Below are 15,790 nucleotides of genomic sequence, written 5' to 3' on the forward strand. Positions count from 1 at the left end.
TTTTGTCTCAGGTTTTTAGGTGCACTGTTCTTACTAAACCTGGTCTAACTTGCTAGTGACCAAAATTTTCTGGGGTCACACTGACCTACAGTTGCCCCGAAGCCACAAAAGATGAGCAAGTTGCTATGCTTTTTTCTTTAGCCTGAGCGTGTGCCAGCAAAGGTTTTGTGAGACCTAAAAACCATGTTCTCACTGAACCTGAATTAAATGTGCCTGTGTCACTTTGACATACAGTAACATAATGACAAACAGTAATCATTATATATGTGATAAGCTTAGTCAGGCTAAACCAAAAATTAATCTCTATCACCATTTTGTGCAACAAGAAATTTGTTTAATCTTATGATTTTTAATTTCAGTCAAGGTGTTGGAGAGTTTCCTGGATGAAATGATACTAAATATCTTCCAGGAGCTGGGTTCTGAGACACTATCCAGTAGAAGTCCAAGTTGATTCTAGCCGTCTATTATGGCAGATATCATCACATGAATCCACATGCAAGCTGTACACCTAATTTAAAGTTTGCTTTCTGCCAGCTGAGTGGCTATATGGGGTTCATTGAAATTGGTCGTGGAAACAAATTCCAGCGTAAAGAATCTGTGTCTTCTTTCAGGTGTTGCCTATACTTGTGCTTCTTGTAGCCTGATCCAAGTGCCACTCTGGCATATTATAATCTCCTGAGCTATAACCATAACTAAACACAGAAAGGGGATTATCCCATGTTGTACCTATTGTTTTGAGGGGTGAAGATTGTAGCTATATTAGGGGGAATGGGAGAACACAAATTAAAAACATGCCACAGAATATCAGGAGTCTTACTCAATGCATTGGTACAATTATCTTGGTACAATTCCTTAAATGGGAAAATCTGTGTAAAGATGGGATTTGCATTAAATCTCATCACAGGTGGCAATATTTTCCTGAGTAGATGTTGCTGGCACAAATACCTTAGGATTTGGCAAAGAAGCAGCTGAAAAAGAATTAGTATTTACATGGTGTCTGTAAGGATGTTGACTACAGAGGGATTGTTATGGTTGTAGATTGTCACGGGTAGTAAATTGAGACCATGTGTTCCCTTAGAGTTCCCCTACAGCAATGTCCCTCACCTTTTATTCCTGCTTAGATACATAATGTCACTGGCATAACTAGTGTTCCTGCAGGTGCAGGCCAGGCTGGCAACTAAAACATGTCTCTCTGTTCTGTCTGCACAGCAGCCACTCAGATGGGTGTGCAGCTCATCACATTTGTTACCCTGGTATGGGTTGTAAGCACAAAAATATGCCAGAGTAAATTGTTCAGGTGTTGCCTGTGCCTGTAAATTGATGGTCAACCTTTGAAAATAAACTCATGGAAAGCAGGCTATGTATAGAAAGCCATTTCTTTGATGGATGTTAGCTGCAGGGGGAGGATAAAACAGGCCCTTACCTGTAACTGCACAGGTAATCATTCCTGTAAGTGAAACTTACTTCTGTAATCTCACAAAGACCTGAACAATGTGAAGGCAAAATCAAAATGCTAGCAGACAAGTTGTCCTCCAGTTTATTAGGGTTCCCTCCCAGGAGGGCTACATTCAATTATGTTTTCCGGTGGCTTGCCAAAACAGCTTCACAGTTAAGCCAGCTGAGTTTGCATTCAGATTTTCTACTTTAAGTTACAAATGTCTTGCTTTTCAAAGCTTTCCAGCTGACCTGAAGTGTCATGCCAACAGTACTACAGCTAATTGAATATATATCTAATTTTTTATTCTTGCAGCTTTACAGACCATTTCCTCATTAAAAAGGTGACTGTTTGCACAGGAGCAGACAGGAGAATTAAGCAGCAGGAAAATCTCTATAACATGACATTGTCTTTTTATTTTGTTTTTGAGCTTGGCAGCTGGATACTTCTGTTAACTCATATTTATCTTGCACTAACGTAATAATTGGGAAATGACTACTTTGCTTCAGCAGAAGTACCCTGCAGTTCAGTGTAAGAAGCTCTATTTGCCTCAAGGCTGTGCTCTATTCTGTGTTTATAGTGATGTTTGTATATATATCCCTATAAAATCTGGAGAGACATTTGCAATAATTATCAGCAAAGCACAATTCTGCAAGGATTGAGGAGGATAAAAATCTCAGATAATTCACAAATAATCAGTGCACGTGTCTTACATTCTGGAGTTTGGTGCTATTTGTGTTCTCAACGAGGGGTACCATTATCCATTGCAGTTTCTTTCCATTAAAGAAAATGATTACTTACTCACATTTCAAAGAGAACTTGAGTGCTTTTCTTGTGCATTGCAGAAACCAGTGTAGGCACCAAATATTAGCACTATGCTCCATGTTGCGTTGCAATTTATAATCCCTTGAACTATTCTGCTCATACAACAGCTGTAGCAAAAGTGTACATAAGGCGAGGTACACATTGGAGCTGGGCAGAGGTAGTGCATGGGTCTGAACATTAAACAAGCTTATTGAGATAGAGCAATATTGCTGTTCAATAAAGTTTATTGAAGTAGAAAATAACTTAAGTCTCAGCACTTTTTCAGAACGACCCTGAATGCAAGCTAATTCCCACACAACACATGTAATATTGACTCCCATCTTTCATTTCCTAGATTTCATATACTTCAAGTGGTGTTTTAAGCATTTTCTTTCTGAAAAGTAAAAATGCTTTAAGAAAAAGGAGTGACAAAATTAAGTATTACTGCTGTAATATTAATGCTGTGTATTAGGAACCTAACTTTCTGTTGTCCTGGCTTATGAAAATGACCCCAAAGAGTCAGTGTCCCCTGTATTGAATGGTCTTATTGTATTTGTCAAGAGAAATGCTTTGATCCATGAAGAACTTTTCTGACTGTGCCCCTCTGACTCAGTATTGATGTGATATGCAGATATTTGAAGATACTGAATGAACAGAAGCATGATCAAAGAGGAAGGAATGGCCTAAGACTGCCCTCAGTAGGAGATCAGGTCTTTGAAGAGGCTTAGAGGGCTAAAAGGTGTTCCTGGTATCTTCAAAAGAGCAGGTGTGCCCAGTGTCTTTGAGAGGAGAGGGAAGAGACAGTGAAGTTCTAGTTTTGATTCTGCCACTGCCTTGCATTTCTGGTCAGTGAAGCAATTGAACAAAATAGACTGACAGAGTTCCCTGCCTCAATACCCAAAACCAGCTAGATACCTCTGGTTTTGACAAAAAAAAACCCTCTTGCCCCGAGGTTCTGAGCTCCTTCAGATCTACAGCTTTTGCTCTTGCTAGTCTCAAAGCAGCTGTGACAGATGAACTGGGTAGGGCTGCCCAAAGGGTCAGTCTTCTGCCTCTTGGAAATCACTGTCAACATTACAGTTTGAGGCAAGCAAAATATTGAATCTTTGTGACTAAACAGCATCATTGAAAAATATGCCAATTATTTAATTGGTTCTTTAATTTCTTGTGGGTGCAGACACTCTATTTTCAGTGATCCTTTGGTCAAGCCTGCTGTCCAAGGGGCAGATTTGCAGACTGAAATACTCACATTTGATGGGGTATATTGAATGAAGGCCTGTATAAGCTGATCAGGATATATCACAGAATATGTATTGAAGCCTATCTGCTAGCTACAGAAGAAAATATTTTTATAATTATTGCAGTACTATTTCCAAAGGAGATAAAAAGGTCATATCAGATTCCAAGTCTCTTCGGGGCAGACTCAGATGACTTTTTGGCAACTAATTGAGACTTCACCCTGTTTGAAGCAGTAAACATGTGGTGGGGCTTTCTGGAAATAAGAATGACTTTGGAAATAGTTGTGTTATTAGTTAAGTATTTGCAAGCAGGCTCTGTGTCCACAGTTGGGAGGTGTTCCTGTCAGCTCATACAGATGACTTGCAGATTCTACTTTTCTTCACCCGTTTCACTCCCTGCAACATACGAAACTCCCCAAGGCAGAGGTTACACGCTGGAGTTTTTCACATTCACCTTCTTTGCACGTCTTTTATAAAGCAAGGAGCTGTATTGCTGGAAATGTTGAGGTGTTTTGGTCTCTTATCCAGTGTTCAGTAAGTATTGTAGCAACAGAAAGAAATTCTCCCTCTTAAAGAGAACTCTCAAGTTGTCTAGTGAGGCTTTTTGGGTTCTTAAGTGGGCTTTGATTTTGAAACAACCAATAACCTGCCTGTGGGTTGCCAATGTAAGCATCAGATAAGACTGGAGTGTTGGTGTAGGTAAGGCTGGGTTAGGAATGAGAAGCCTGGATGGTTTTGACAGCTGAACTGATCCTCTTGGCCATTTTCATTTCTCTAAGCTGTTCTGCTGAGGGCTGTCAAGCCCTACTGATCACCTCAAATCGAGGATGCTCAGCAAACCAGCACTGCTAATCTGGAGAGAGAATATTCTAGTGGCAGGTTTTATGGATTTATGTGTCCAGGTGCACATGGGGACAAAAGAAGACACTGAAGGCTGGTTCACTAGGCACCAGCAGTGGGGCACACAGGAAAGAAATCTTCAAAGGTGGAGGGTGAAATTTTATTGGAGGGTGTTTTTAAGAAGCATTTCTTATCAATACTTTACTGCTAATAGTAAGTTCTAGCAATAGATCATCAATAGTTGTTTTATCAATTCCCTTTGAGAGCAGCACAGAAAAAAAGACAATGGAGAATTTTTTCCATGTGCAGATACACAGTTGCTGAGGTCTGTGTGTAAGATAACATTCTCTAAAGCATTGGGCTTTATTTCAGTGTCCAGATACAACATTAACAAGGTGTATGAGTACTGGGGAACTTGTCATCTAATGTCACCTAGGTACAGTGGATTTCCTATGAACATCAGGAGTGTGCCATCAAGAAAAAACCCTCACACAGAGCTGTAACTTTTCTGGGAGTTACAGCAGTGGCCTCCTAACTCAGGTATGCTCAGTTGCTGCACAACACGTACCTATAGGCAAACTTTCCCCTAAATAAATGTTACCTATCAAAAAGTATCAATCCGTTGCTTGTACGAGTATGGTGTCATCTAACACTATACTTTTTCCAGATACTCCTGAACTTATGAGATCACAGGAAGCAGACCTGTGTGTCCTGCATCTAACAGAAGAAACACACCATTGCCCCTGTAAGGAGCACTCTAGAAGTTTTGGGGTAATATACACTGTATTTCTCTAAGCTCAGACGCATATAGTACATGTTGGAATGTCTTTTCTTACCATCCAGTGCTTCTCAGAGGAATGTAAAACACCCAAAGACACGTGTGAAGCAACAGTGGCTTTCAGCATTTGTCCAGCAAACCAGAACAGTGGTCACAGTGCCAGTTCCTAATGGAATGGAGCTAAAGTGCATAAAAACATTGTTCTGCACCTATTCCTGTGTGATGGAGTAGTGATGTAACTGACAATTACCTTACCACTATGTTACCTGCCTTTATATGTTGGAGCATTCTGCATCTTATGTCTATGTTTCCTGGTTTGGAGAAGTGTGGAATTCATTCAGCAGATACACTGAAGTAGCACAAGCTGCCAGTGGCCACTCTTTTCTCTTTGAACCACCTGAATATTCATAAAGCAGGAGCAAGTGGACTTCTCTACATATGTTCACCTACATATATAATGCAGGAGGTCTGCTAATTCACTTGGTTTATTTCAGTATATTTCTGAATGTATGGATTGGGATATGAATAGTCTGTCCTTTCTGTGAGGCTACTAAAGCTGGAAATGGGCACATTTCCCCTTATTCTTATTTTTCACATAGAAGAATAAACACACTCAAATACTTTAGCCATGTTCATGTACACAGGTTCTTGTCTGTATCTGATCTCTTCTAGTTGTCCCTCTACCAGGGAGGATGAAGCAATTCATTTCACATCCACACCCCCAGCCTCCCACCAATTTTTTTTTTTATCCATTAAAAGGATAAATCTTCATCACTCAGTCTGCAGTAGAGTCAATTACAATCTGTCTATTCATGCAAGTGCAACCCTTTGAAAATATGAAGTACTGTAAGTGCCGAATGATATCACACTCCTTTTTGTGAGCACAGTCTTTTCTGCTGATCTATAAAAGTCATGTTTCTGTTGGTTATAGTGAATGAAAAACAACATTTTGCAGTAGCAGCAGTATGTGAAAAAAGATATATGTGCTACCACAAAAATCTTAATGCTTAAAAATAATTTAGCAAATTTATGATATAGGGTAAATATGTAGTTTTGTGGGTTTTTTTTTTTATGTTTTAGAATGAGCCTTCCCCTGAAATAATTGAAATTCTATTCTGGATTGAATTTTTGAACACAACACTTGTAAAATTTATTCTATTTTGTGTATTAAATTTGTTGAAAAAAGATTACTTCTTTCACCTTATCTTTGATTTGTGACCTTGATCATCATATGACTTTACAGAGTCATAGTCTGATAGTCTTATTTATGGACAGACTTAACCTCCATGAGGACAGCAAGTACTACAAGTCCAGTCTGATTATCTGTCCTGTCCAATTTAACCTCAGCCTATTATCCTGGCCTCCCTCAGCTTTTTATTTCCCCTGGATCCTCACCTCTGTTCTAATTGTTTGAAATGCTATAAGGCTGCTGTGTTGTTTTCAACCAGGAGACTTAAAGTATAATCTGAAAAATTTATCACCTCCCCTCGTTTCCTACCTGTGGGGAGTTCAGTTGAAACTGGATCTGGAAATAAACCAAGTCTGCTTTTATTTTTACCAAACTACAAGGCTCTTCAAAAATATAAACACTCATCTTTAGTTACCAATAAATAAGTTTAGCAGGTCTGCTTAATGTGTGCCAGAACACAGCTAAGGAATAGAAAGGCTTTGAGTTTTAAATCAATAATGTTTTTTTCCTAGCCAGTAATCACAAGACAAGATGAAATGTTAAGTATCTCAGAACCAGCTAGGATCCATTCTGCACATCATCTATCTTTTACTTTACATAAAAAAAAAAAGATAGTTGCACAAGGCAGACACAGAATGGTTATGGACACTCCAATCTACAAAAATTAAATCAAAATAACATCTCTACTAATTTTGAACTTATTTGAACAATCAGGATAAAAATGAGGCATGTACAGAGACAAATTTGTGTGTATGGTAGTGGACAGAGAGGAGTGGAATCAAATTTTTGTGTGTGGACATGAAGGAGTGGAATCAGATTACTGATGAATCCACATCAAACCTGGTGAGTTGTGAGAATGTTTTTGGAGAGGGACTGTTTTATAGAAGTAGACTTCCATTCTCAACTCTAAATTTTTCATCTATGAAAAATTTTACTTTGCCTTAAAAAGTGTTAAGAGGCTGCCAGGTAGAAAGGTCTAGTATCATTTTAGATCTCTAAGGGCTTTTTTTTTGCATCATTCTCCATGGATTACTGGAGATCCAAAATGAAACAAACGTGAAAACTGGAAATACAAGGCAAATTCTAGGTAAATGCTTCTTCAGTAACATTGAAAACCCCATTTGTCAATTTGAATTTTTGTTATTAAAGACTGACAGAGTTTTTTATATGAAGCTGACTTGGTATCTTAGTTTACTGAGGTTGAACACATGTAATTTGAGGACAGTCTTGTAAGCACTTATTTATTTATTACAGGGAAAGCCGCTTGAAAATCTCAGTGTCCGTGTGTAGGCCTAGATATGCACCTTTTTGTACCATCTGTGCTCACACTGGAACCTGCAAAGTCTGAATTGTTTGAGGTAGTGTGGCACAGATAAGGCTGGATATGTGAATCTGTATCTGAACATCAAGGAGCTCAGTGTGGGTTAATTTGCCCATTTAGAACCAGGATGAATGAAACTACTCAGAAGTTTGTGCATTATGTCCATGTGGGACATAATGAGCTGTTTGAGGCATCTCTGCATACTCACCAGATGTAGTGCAAACACAATGACATTAATGACACACAAAACTGCAGCTTAAAAGATTAACTTAAAAATTATCTGCAAAACTGAAAAGGATCTTTGTATCTCAGTTTTTCCACCTGTACACAATCACTAATGCATAACTATTATGTAAAGTAGTTGTGTACACACAAATGTATGAAATGATTGTTGAAGACCCTCGTGGAGCCTCATTAATTTAAAGATGTGTATGGGTTCAGAAATCTCATTCTCTATTGTGACATTTTTGTATCACTTTTACTTAAACGTAATGGCAATTATGAACTGAGAAAAGGTGAATGTGTTGGTAAAGAAGTTTTTTTTTGTTTTATTTTCTAAACACTGCAAAAATCCATAATTTATTCTCAACATATGCTAAACCCATCTAAATTAGCATAAATAAGTTTGGAGCTGCAAAACATAAGGATAAAGTCAAGCAAAGATCCAGATGCAAAATGAAACAAAGCCTCTTTGGGCAGGAAAACCAAATCAGGTATGGTAAATCTACGCTATAAAGAACTTAGTATCCTAGAGAAGTGTGACGAAGTGACATTTGTATTCCACTGACCAAAATAGGGAGAGAATAGAGTGAGAGGAGGAAATTCATCATGTGCTACACTTGCTCTTAATTGTTATTCCAACAAATCAGGAGAATAAAAACCATCTAAAGCATGTGCTCAGTTCTTCCAGGGGAACATGTGCTTGAGTCTGCCTCCATCCACTTGCTTGGTAAACATCTTAGGAGAAAATCCCAAGCTGACATCCAGGCACTGAGCTCAGATAGCTGTTTTCAGAACTCTGATTTCCATTTCTATTATTAAATGTTTAATCCACTATCTCTCTATAGGTTATTACCCAAAGTGTACTGCAGGGCTTTCAAGTCCTTGGATACAGCCTGAGAGTGGAAAATTTCTAACCATTGCTAGCCTGCCTCTTGAAAAATGGAGCTTATAACTCTGAAAGCAGTAATATCTGGATCAGAAATCTTTTCCCAGCCAACAGCCCCATGAAATAAAGAGAACTGCTTTCAGACAGGGTGGAGAAAATCAGAAAGGCACACTACCTGCTCATTTCTGAGCCACTACCAGTCTCACCTTTCTGTCCCTACTGCAATTCATGAGCCACACTGGAGTCTGGTGCAAAGACCTGTCAGACCCTGGCCCCAGATGTGCTATGGATCAGGGCCCATCAATCAATACTACTGTCATTCAATCATAAGACTATTTTCTATTCCATTGATTTCTGTTATCATTTTCCCCCAAAGTGACAGTATACTTTAATTATAACTTGGTATCTAAACAAGAAAGGGTCAGTTATCCTGGGATGTATGTAAATGAATTAAAATTTGGATAAATTCACACATTTCAGTGGAATTGACGTCTGGAATGCAATGGACTTTCTAGTCCTGTCTCAACTCATCTATTAGATATTAAAGATTCAGGGGAAAAAGTAGACCATAATGAATCTGCAGAAAACAGTGGTTTGTCTTAAATCACTATGTAACTTTTTTGACCCGTTCCTTTCTTCACCAAAGTACATGGAAGTTTTGCCATTGATTTCAGCAGCAGCAGATCAAATCTTTTGAGATGAAATTTGTCATTACATGCACACTCTGCCACTAAGGTTAAGTGCACTTTCATCCTTTGATTGTTAAAAATCTATATTTTATTTGATGATTGTCTTTTAACAAAATCACTCTTGCTGTGATGCATTTATATTTTTAATGTTATTAAGAACCTCAAAGAGTAGGTAAATTGGCTGTGTTTTTTCCAAACTCACTTCCATTTAAATCTGAAACCTGACTGCATTGTGCAATACAGCAGACAGCATAAGCTGACATGAAAAAGATAAGCTTTTTAACAGAACAAATTTTAACTCTATATAGAATATAGTAAGGAGGGGAAAAAAGGAAAAAAGAAACTCAAAATGAATGTGTATGAATCTTTCTGAAAAGACAGAAACTTTTCCTTTCTCTCTGTCTCAGCATTTTAAAGGAAGGCAATAGCAATGTTATTCTGTTTTAGCAATTTCTTTCAGATAGTGTTTTGATTTTTTTAAAAAGAGAGAAGCAAACATTTTTAAACAAAGTCAGTATAGTCACAAACATGGCTTGTATTAGAATGCATAAAATGTTTTTACCTATAGAGTTGTGCTTGCGAAGTGCAGTTGGTGAATAACAGAAGCTGGGAGTGCTTTGTAAAAGCTAAGCATAGGAAATATTTGTTTATGTAAACAGATGTTGCTCATTATATCATTCTTTTTTCTTTATTTGTTATCTGGATATATGTATGATATGATCTCAATCTGAAATAGCAAATGTAGGCATAACAATAAAGCCAATGTCTAGAGGGTACTGGAAAGGAATATTTGTCTAGTGACCTTCCCTTGTGTGCCCTTTTTCTTCAAACAGAAGTTTTAGAAATTATATAACTGTCTCATGTGTTAATAATATTCATCTCACTGACTTGTGCATATTTTGTAACTCCCTTTTACAACTACATTTCTTATAGCCTATTCCCCCCTCAATTTTAATAACATCCATCAGTAACTCCAAAACATAACCCACAATCAGCAATTTATTCACTCACTTTCACTTATTCACTTCGTGTAAATATTCACAAACTCACAAGGGAATAATTTGTAAACTGCTTGTAAAAGTCTGACAATCTTCATCTGGTAATGATTCATGAAAGTCCAAACCACCTCTGTGTTTGAGAGCAAAACAAAAATCAAAACCAGGATGGTCCATGTCTTTTCTATCACAGCATGGGGCAGCTGGAAAGGGAAGGTGCAATTATATTTTTAAGATATTATTTCAGTATCAAGATAACTCTGAGATTACTACATGTGATGAATGGTATAGCCTTTGGTGTGGGCATACCAGAGCATTGTATGACTATCCCTGCCCCTAGCCAATACTCCTTTGTGCCTTCCTGAGGACTCTGATAGACCATCTATGTCAAGTGATACTGGGCTAAGACCTCCTGCCCAATGCCTCTTGCTGTCCTCCAGCTGGAAGTACAACCCTCACAGTGCTGCTGCTGGACAGCACAGTATGAGTGCTTCCAAATAGGTCTTGGATGATGTCATCTGCTCTGGCTCATACTCCATTTAAGTAAGTCAACCTAGACTGGTTTTGCCTGGAACAGATTAGAGACTTCTCTCGTGATCCCTTCTTTGCTGGCAATGCTGGGAGGATAACCCTTGGCAGAGGTCAAAAACAAACAGCAAAGGAGCAGTAGTGTTTTCAGCTGGCAAATGGTTTGGAAAATGAATGTCTGCCTGTGGCTTTACCGATACTCTGGGAGCCTTTAGATCAAGAGTGGGAGGACACTGGAGAGTGATTGTTGTCAAATAGTGCAAAATTAGGCCCAGTACAGAAGAGGTATGTGAAGAATTCTAACTTTTTGTAAAGCATTATGTGTCCTTGAAATAGACTATCCTATAGAGGCCATTAAGCAAGATGCGAGCCATAAATCTCTTTGTACTCATTCAACAAAATAATAGTGCATTCACAAAGGAAGGGACAGGGGATTTTGAGTACTCTGAAATGTCTTAAATTGTGGTATTCTTTTCACATGTCTTGTATTTGGCATTGACAGGGAAATAATGTGATTGCTGTCAAGAACCCTCCATGCCCCGTCTCTCATTCCAATGGAGGAAAAATATTTGTTTTGCTACTCAGAGTGCAGAAATGTCTGAGTTGTTCCCACATGTTTCCCTCATAGAGAACGACTCTGTACTAGCTAGTACCACTACAAGGCAAAATGTATCTCATGACTACTCTCACTGTGTTACAAGAAACTGAGCAAAATTTGCATCACATGCAACAAGATTGAATTATGAATGCAATCTGCTGTGTGCACATTGTAACAACAATAACCTTCCACCCTGTATTGGTTTCACTGTAAAATGAATGTGAAAAAGATTATAAACTTGCTCAATTTTCAGATAAATAATATACGTAGCAATTTATAAATCTGTTTTGAAATGAAGCTGAGTTGAACTTTCATTCCACCAAGACACACTGGGTGGTTTCAGCTGTGTTTCTCTTTTATTGTTCCTGTTGCAAGTTGGCAAATTCAAAATAATAAAGTTAGAAAAACATAATTTTGAAATGGACTGGGAAATATGCAAACAAGCCTGTACATGCCTTTTGCCTGTGTCACCTTCTCTGTATCAAAATACACAAGGAAAATTAAACGGCTTTCAGATTTGTTTTAGGCTGAATAATTAGTGTTGGGGTGCTTGTCTGTGCTTTCAGAACCTTTGTAAGCACATCACCAGCTCAATTTGACTTGCTGTTACTAAAATATTTCAACAATCTATCAAACCTTGGTATATGTTTCACAAATAACAAATAACTCCACCTTTGAAAATAAAAAAATCCATATTTCCTTCAGTATGCAAGCTATGATACTTTTAAAAATGAGACAAATACTTACCTGCTTTATAATTTAAACTTTGCCATTTGTTTAAAGGATGGAACTGTCTGTTGTTGCTTTTTCACAACCTTGGATCTTTCTAAAATTTTTAAACTAATTATTAAAATCACTCAGTAGCTTTGCTCAACACCTAGCTGAATGTATTTCCAGCACCAAATCAGGTGGCATTAGCAGCTGTGCAGGATTTCCCTACATTTTTGCACATATTTTAATCAGATAACTCACCATTTCCTTCTGCCTGAAGGGATCAATAAAGGAAGAAAGCAACAGAAGAGCTAGACCCAAACACAACTAATTTCTGGGAAAGTTGCATGTTAAATTTTCATTTTGTGAAGTAATCTCTTGGTCACAGACTGCTTTACAGATGCTAATAGTTTTTCAGGTTGCTGCCACCATATCTCGAACACATTATAGATTACAGGAACCAATAAAAATACATTTGTGCCAATACATCCTGAAATTGCATTTTGTAGCTTAAAGGCAGGGAGTGTGTACAGAAAAACAATGAAGTGTTTTTCATTGCTTCTAAACATTTTCAATGAAGTCACAAATAAGACTGACCAGCCTGAATCAAAGAACTGGATATGTTCCTTGGTTCTCCCTAAATCTTTCTGCAGTTGTAATATAGGTAATAAAAATGGTATTCTGCAACTTATTGCACATCCATGTTTACTACATTAAAGACCCTTCTGCTACAGGGGTATTTTTAGACTAATATTCTGACCTAGAGTCTGGAAACAATTAATGTTGTGCATTGTTCAGCTTTTGATAGACTACTGCATTTCAGTGATACAGTCTGAAATGAAACTTCATCTTGAGGAGCTAAGATAAGAAAAAACACAGTGCACAGAAACAAAATATAGTGTGGTAGTTTGACAACCTTGAAGGTGACTTTTTCCAACCCACTGAATATCAGGTTCATGCCCTGAAATGAAGTTCAGTGAGATTCATTACAGTTCCTTCTGTCACTAGAGTATTAAAACCCCAAATGCATCATTAACTCACAAGTGGGCTTTGCCATTTGCCAATAGGGATTTGACACAACTCCAGTGACAAAACCATCTGCAGGAACACCATGGAGTTCTGTTGCATGAAGAAGTAATTACTTTTATACTGGAGATAAAGGAACTCATTTTGGTACATTTAGTAGCTGTTGTATATTTTATAATGAAAAAAGAGCTTCCTGTATAAAGGACCTAGTCTGGATTTCCTTAGGGAATTGAGGGCACAATGTGCTTCTCCTTAGAAGGCTTAAAATACAGGAGCACTGAAGTGTACCCACTCTTGCTAACAGAAGCACAGCTACTGAATGTGTAGCATCTCAAAGAGTATAGGTGTTGACTAACATTCACCTTAGATTTCAGTCATATATCAGGAAGAGGTGAAAACCACTAGTATGATGAGGCAATTATTCTTCCAGGACAAACCTTGGCCATAGTGATCCTTCTGTAAGTTACCAAACCCCCAAAATACTCCTAGAATAACTTCACATGTCCCCAGGTTATTAATTTTGTAAACAAGAAACCAGAGGATTTTGGAAGGTGTGGATAATTGGTGAGTTCTTTCTTTCTCTCCCACCTAAATCCCCTTTTCCAGCCTCCTCAATTTACCTGACCTCATTACTTGGTGACTGACAGCGTGGCTGTCTGAGATTACTTTTGAAGTGAACCACAATGAGCCACAAGAGCCAAAGGCTACTTTGTCTCATCAAGGTGTTGTCTTTGTCAGTACAGTTACCAGTAAACTTTTGGCAACCTCACAAGAGGGGCTGAGGACTCATCCGCATTTCAGCTTGAATAATCTTTCTACCCACACTTCATTTACCTCAGACATTGCCTCAGCAGTGACGAGAGGCCAGGGCAGATCCCTTCAGGACTGTACCAAACACTGAAGGCTCAGGCTGAGATGCTGCAAAGCGTGCAGCTCTTCCCTCTTACTTTTTCAGGAAAATCCATTACCTTCTCCACCCACCATTAGGGTCTAACTCCTGTTAAGAATCCATAGCTCTTCCTTTCAGAACCTCTTGCTGCTATTCTGTTGAAGCAAAGAAAATAAACATGTAGAACCAAGCCAGTCTGGGAAGGATGGGAGCTTGATTAGGTTCAGGTCAGAGAGGAAATCCCAGTTGACATGTTGGGTACTGAAATTTTGGTACTGAAAGACCTTAGGAACTTTTCTAAAGATTTTGTTACAGAGTATGTAAATGGATGTGTGTGTGATGGTGTGTACCATTGTTTCATTAATCCAATGTGATAAAGTTATGGTTCATAATATGTAGTCAAATATACTGATCTTAAATGCCTCCCACTAATAATGAATCAGAAAAAAAAAAAAGCAGTTCACTAGATTTCATAAAGTTTAGCAATTACCTGCATAAATAATAGTGATTATTTGCATAAATAGAGGAATTTGTGTGAAATCTTCTTTGATGGAAGCAAAAGGGCTGATGGCACACAGTTTTGGTTTTTAATTGCCCTTTTACCTTCGCTGGGCTGTATTCTCCGTGCTTTAGCATGGTACCAAATTGCAGTGAGTGAAGTGTGACTATTGTGGTGATATATCTTTATGAAAATTCAAGTTAGAGAGCTCCCTTGTCACCATCCAATTACCAGAAAGCATTCTGACAGCCTCAGTAGGAATTCCACAGGCTCAGTTAAACTTGGACTACCCTTTGCTCAGGGCCAGGATCTCTCCAGCAGCTATGGCTGTGGCAGCAAGAACGCTTTCTGCAGATGTCTGGGATGCATTGTGTGATAAAAAGGAAAACTTACAACTTTACTGCCATTCATTTATCACCTGTATGGTCATGGATACAATAACAACTGCAGCATCAGTAGTAATTGCGACACATTTATTGCACCGTTTGGGCACACTAGTTACAGACCAGGACTGAATTGCTCTAGGCACTTTACAAAGAACAAAGCAATGATTGTGATTCAAGGACTTAACAATCCAAGTGGAAAACTAAGAGCAAAAGATGAAAATAGAAGATGGGAGTAGAAAAAGAAAGCAGCGAGACAGTATTGATCAGAGGACTCAGCACAGCAGCAGCCTAAATTGTTGTCAAACTGAATAATTTAAATCGGAATACTGATATGCAGGAACCGATTCTCTTGTTCATTGCAATGTCTTTGAGCTGTAAGCCTACCAAATTTAATAGTGTTCTTCTTAAAAGACACCAATACAACAATGGAATCAATTCTGCTTTGTAACAGGATGTGAACTTGAACATTGTGAATGACAGCAGGACTTAATAAACTAGACTAGGTTATTCTGTACCATAGAAGTGCCCATCCAGCAAACAGAGAGAAGTGAAATTAGCAGAGATATTGAAGGTCACCTGCTCCTCTTCATTTTAGGAAGTCATTCTCCCTGTAAAGGGGGAGGATGAGGTCTGCCTGTGAACCTGTTATTTCACACAGCAATTTGCACTAAATCCACAGGAACCAGCTGATGAATGTAGTTTCTCTACAACCCTGCATGCTCAAGCCTGGGGAAAAGGGATTAAAACAAACAAACA

This window comes from Vidua chalybeata, chromosome 1 (genome assembly GCF_026979565.1).
Source record: "Vidua chalybeata isolate OUT-0048 chromosome 1, bVidCha1 merged haplotype, whole genome shotgun sequence".
Lineage (NCBI taxonomy): Eukaryota > Metazoa > Chordata > Aves > Passeriformes > Viduidae > Vidua > Vidua chalybeata.